Consider the following 6,000-nt stretch of genomic DNA (forward strand, 5'->3'; position numbering starts at 1 on the left):
GTTCGGGGGAGAGGGGTTTTCACGGTGGTTGGACCAGGAGTTTTCACGGTGGCTGTGAGCAGTCTGTTTTTTGTTCACGGTGGCTGTGAGTGGTCTGGTTCGTTCTTCACGGTGGCTGTTATGGGGAGAGAAGTTCTGTGGACCCCGACTATTCGCCACGCGAGCTCTGCACGTGACAGAGTCCCACACGTGACACTGGGACCAAACCGACGACCTTTGGCAGGTGCCGCACTATAGAGCACGCTTTCACTCCGACGACCAGGTACCCACCAAACTCTGACCCCCAGCTTGTCTCTCTTCATGGCTGTGAGGGTCAAATAAAGACTCTGGGGTTTCTTTTCTTTTTGTGTGTGTGTCTGCGTGTGGGCCCGTCTATAAGTAGAATTGTTTAAGTGTTTTTGCTTATTGTAAATATTTCCCTGGTTGCATATTCGCATCAAGTCTTGCCTTTGTCTTTATTTTACTGTTAATAAATTTATTAGAAATGTGCCCAATCCGTTTCTGTCCCTTCTTATATTGGTCCAGCATGGTCCGGGTCTGAGTATAAGCGGGGTTTCATCCCCGGTAATCGGTCTATCATAGCCTGGATGTCCTGGGTAGGCCCTGCTCGACTGCAATGAGCCGGAAAGGTAGGTGGCAAAGTGGTCGTCGGTAGTGTGAATATACCGCTGACGGTAGAGTAAATTCAGTTCGACCAGGCGTTCCGAGGGCATGGCTTCCCCGGTAGTTTAAATTGCGTTGCTACTTTGGTAAATTGGCTTTAGACAAGCAGACCCTATGCTACGCGGTTGAGATATTGGCGACCACGGTCGGATAATCGACCCGCCGGCTCGCAGAGTTATCCGAGCAACGGCCTACAATTCCGGGGAGCCTGGTGGAGACGACGTATTTTCCCCCACCTAGCGGTCATTCTCGCCACCGACCCTCGGCATGCAACAATATATATATATATATATATATATATATATGTTATATGTATGTATACTCAAATGTATATATATATGTATATATATATATATATATGTATATATGTATATATATATATATATATATATATATATATATATATATATATATGTATGTATACTCATATGTGTATATATATATATGTATGTATACTCATATATGTATATATACCTATATATTAATACTGAAGGACCAATTTTGTGCTCCTCCTAGCGGTCGCGTCACGTTTTTCTCGGTACTGTGACCTGGACTGAAAGAAACTTTGTACCTGTAAGAGTGCATCGCACATAGTGGCAATAGTCAACATTCAACTCTGAAGAAGAATAAACACTTTTTGTTTTACATTCGTTTACATGGCGACATGTGACGTCACTGCTGAGAGGCGTCAGGACGTCATGACATCATCGGTCATTCGCTGACGTCATTACACCTGTCTGTCGTCGACAGACCGTCACCGCTGAGAGGTGCAATTCCACTCCTCGAAAATAGCGTCTGCAATGTAAAACCCTCTTCTGCACATGCTGACTTCCTCTGAATGTGAATTTGACACAAATAATGTAACAAGAAACATTGTATCTTCTATCTATATATATTAATACCGAAGGACCAATTTTGTGCTCCTCCGAGCGATCGCGTCACGTTTTTCTCGGTACTGTGACCTGAGAAGTTTTGACACTGTGTTTGTACGTCAAAGTAGACACGTACAAAAATCAGGGGACTTCTTCACAAGGAGTAGTGTACACTAAAAATTGTCGTGTACAAGGATGTTTTGTAGGCCTCATTAGGTAAGACCATGGAGTACATCGACAGGGATCCGGCTCTTACAAGAGCCGCCACTGATTGTCATATTGGGCTCATGGAACGGAATCCGTCTGTGATGGGGTTTCGGCTAGTTATATATATATATATATATATATATATATATATATATATATATATATATATATATATATATATATATATATATATATATTGGCCAACAAGAGGTCAGCTCAATTGGGACAGAGAACGAATCATAATGAATGCCCAAGGACACTACACAAATGGCTTTTAAAAGAAGATGGCAGGACTAAGTCAATTGAACAAGTGTTGGTTCTGCAAGGTAGAAACAGAAAGCACGAGCCACCTCCTATCGGGATGGAAAAAGACTCCTGTGAGAACAGCTGTCCACCCAAAGGCACACCAAGGTGTGTTGAGTAATCCACTGGCACATCTGCAGAAATTTCAATATCCCAGTTCCACCAAAGTCATGGAAATGGGAACCAAAAAAATCATTGAAAACAAGGAAGTAATGCTTATGTACGACTTGATCCCATCGAGTGTGAACAAAGAAAACATTGCATTATGACTGGATGTAGTACTGAGGTAAAAAACGGAAAAGAAGATTGCAAATTGAGATTTTTTTTCTGAAGACCCAGTGAGATTCTTGATTTCTGCTTTAATTTTGGTCTAAATAATGCAGAAATCAGGAAAATGACCAAATATCAAAACCTCAATAATGAAGTGAAAAGGTCCTTTAAGCTGAGGAGTGCTGGAAGTGACATACCAGTGATAATTGGAGCAATGGGAATGATAAAGAAGAGCCTCACAAAGATCCAACAAACCATCCCTGGGAACATTACCACAAACAAACTACAGTTGGAGGCTGTCCGAGGTTCAGTGACGATCCTAAAATGAGCCTCCGGAACAAAACTCTGAGAACAAGAAAACTTCACAACTTCGGCAATGAACCACGATCCTTCACCGAAACAAAAGTGGATACTTTGAGTCCTGGGTGGACTCTGTTCCATCTTCTGAATTATGGAAATAACAAACACACACGCACGCACACACACACACACACACACACACACACACACACACACACACACACACACACACACACACACACACACACACACACACACACACACACACACACACACACACACACACACACACACACACACACACCCTATTCTTTGGCAAATTAGTGTGTTATGTCCACCTGTTAATAATCAATTCATGTTCAACACTGTTTTTGATCATCTTTTGAGGAACTGCCTGTCAAAATTACCGCTCCACAAACAGGAACAATCATTGGAGTACAAGGCAGACATATAGATGCTGACTGATACACGATTTGCTGACATGTACATTCAAATTGAACCACACAAAACGTTATGGATAATCCCAAGGGTAGGGCGTTCACCAACAGATGAACAGACTCAGATTCTGCTCTTACGTCTCGAATGTCGTATTTAATTTGGTGCCAAAATCAGCTACTCCAGCATGTAGAAGTGTGTTGCAACTGTTAAAAGAAATTTAATTTCCCTTACGCATAAATATTTTTTTTCAAACATCAAATAAAGTCAATTTTCTGAAAGCTTTGTAAAACTTTGCCCGGAGCAGCTTTAACGTGCCAGATGTATACTACAAATAATTGAAATCCTACTCGACCACAAAGCCTTGCTCCATGACAGGTCCTATCACATATGTACCCTCTCATAAGGAAACAAACAACTTGGTGAAACAATTGAACACCTGCTGAGCACCTGGACGTGATCGTTCAACTTGGCAGCCCTTTCTATTGTGTACTCATGTTCGGGATGTACGACAGAGCTCGGTACAATTATCATGTATTCATATATACTGTAAATGACAAAGCGTGCTTTGAAATTCCTCCATTTTTTTTTTTTTATCTTGCAACAGCACGAAACAGCGCTGTCGCACACCGGCGTGTTGCCATAAACTAGTGAACCTCATGCCAGATTTGAGGAGCAGACCATGCAGGTATCATGATGTCGCTGTGCCTTCCTTTCAATGCACGTCGTTCTGCTCTCGCTTTTAACTTCGTGTCCTTTCGATAATGAAAAGACAAAGGCAGCGATGAGAGCGGTGTATAAACCAAACATTTTAAAAGAAATGGTACATTCTCAAATTTTGACATATCACGCGAATCAGTTGAACATACGTATTGCTTTCTGGTGTTCTGCCAGAAAGCAGCTTCAGCGCTAACAACACAGTCCCACGGCGAGGGATTACATGTTGGTGGGGGGGGGTTGCCTTTGCCATCCCATTCCAGTGGTAGTCAGGGCACAAATTTGTAATCGAGCCAGGATGCTGACGACAACTCGCCAACTCTTCGTGAAGGACACCGTGGGACCTAATTATAACGTCCATGAGTGCAGGCAGACGGGCTGCCCGGTTTAACGTCCATCAGAGAGACCCGGCGCTCACATTGATTGATGTATCACCCTACCTGCGATTCGAGCACCGGGATGACTGTTTACAGCTGGACTGGGATTCAAAGCCGACTGCTTGGAGACGAGTGCACATACCTCTATGCAGCGATCTCGGCTATCCTGGCAACCAGTTGAATACATATGATGAGGTTTTAAAATCAGACACCATGGATCGATCCTATGTCACACGATCGAGCGCATCCCGGTTGAACTTTATATGAAAGTAACTCAAGTAAGTTTGTGAAACCGAGTGATCGACAAGGAAATACATTTCACTTTATACCCATAACTGAAAACCCTCCATTACATCAACGTGCTCGCAATGGAAACGATTTAAGAAGCAATCTTGATGATTGATATGTCATCTCTGAGTTATATACGTCACAATTTCTGCCCCGATCCCTTACCTTGATACCATTATGACCCCGCATGTCCACATCGAGACTCGCGTCTCTGTACGCTCGCTCTCACGATCTCCACCGAATTCATGACCTCAACCGCCTTCCTTGGCTCTGCGCTCTGCTTCCTCCTTGTTCTCCACCGCCCTGCAACTCCCTCTCCCCCCACCCCCCACCACCCTATTTAAAAACCGTTCATCAGTTGTTTCTTTTTAAAAGTTGTGCTTCTGCCTCATTCCAAATGTCACCCAATCTTTCCCACTCATATCCAATTTCCATTCTTTCTCGTTCAAATCTCTCCTTTTATTTATTCGAGCTTGCAGTTTTCAAAAAGTGACCTTTAATTTCTTGCAAAAACTTACTTGATTAGATAATGGGCTGGTAAATAGAACATGCTCAATCCAGACAAATCTGTCTCACCCTGTCTCTATGGAAGGATCAAACAAACCCACCTATCTATTTCCATGGTCAACCACTGGAAGAGGTTCTGTCTACTGAACATCGACTGAATCTCACCATCAGCCATGACCTCTCCCAGGCTGACTATACAGTCGAGCAAAACTTCCCTTGGATTGAATGCCGGCCACAGACTGGACATCCTTCATCATTGCAAGTCATTCCTGAGGAAATCAGAACATTCCTTTTCACCCACAAGGCATTTAGCCATAAGCTCAATGGAAAACAGCAATCCCTATGAGTTAGAGCCCCAGCAACACAACTATCTCTCCTGCATTTCTATGCAAACAAAAGCTCTTAATATTATTGGGATCTCCCACAACGAGGCCGAAGCACAAGACTTGTTGCTGTAACATCGCAGACAAGTCTGTAACCTCTCTGTTTTTTTTTAACCTCCTCTCTTATGGTCTCCCTCCATCTCCTCTCAGACCTCCAACCCTGTCGAGCTCACTCAAGATGCATGCATTCTTCCAGTCACCCTCTCCTGGTTGTACTCTGAAAATCCAGACTTTGTGCTCACATCCATCCTGTGTCCCTTTTTTCTTCCAATTATGGACCTGCTTTCTCGAGGTTGTTTAATCACACTCTTCATCCCATGGCTTCAGTAACCCGGTCCCAGAACCCGGTGTATCACAACTTCATGTCATTCCTCCAAACCCTATCCATAATCTTTTGTACCCTCAGTGTGAGATACAGTGAATAGTTCTTTATTTGTTATTTGGTCTTGATATATTCTTTGAATCCCTCCCAGTATGCACCTGAAACCGGGAAGGGTGGAAGAAGGGGTTTTTACGAGAGTGAGTTCTGGCAACCTGACTTCTTGAATGTAGCGTTGTCCTGATGGACTAAGGCATCTGCTTTTAGCTACGTTTCAGTTGAGGAGCTGTGCCCAGCAGTCATGACATGTTACAAGTTAGTATCTCACTAAATTTTGAGAAATGGATGAGCATTGTGAC

At 43.2% G+C, this 6,000-nt stretch overlaps 1 protein-coding gene across 1 annotated transcript in view; it reads right to left on the minus strand.

Moving 5' to 3' along the window:
* Nucleotides 1-4,736, minus strand: part of LOC147028563 (sphingosine 1-phosphate receptor 3-like) — a 43,369-nt gene extending 38,633 nt beyond the window's left edge. Inside the window, exon 1 of the mRNA XM_085879088.1 lies at nt 4,598-4,736. The gene's annotated coding sequence lies outside the window, so the exon portion shown is untranslated. The remainder of the gene's footprint in view (nt 1-4,597) is intronic.
* Nucleotides 4,737-6,000: the final 1,264 nt, after the last annotated feature.

The sequence above is a fragment of the Eptatretus burgeri genome, chromosome 4 (genome assembly GCF_056783735.1).
Source record: "Eptatretus burgeri isolate ZD-2024b chromosome 4, Ebu_testis_v1, whole genome shotgun sequence".
Taxonomy (NCBI): Eukaryota; Metazoa; Chordata; class Myxini; order Myxiniformes; family Myxinidae; genus Eptatretus; species Eptatretus burgeri.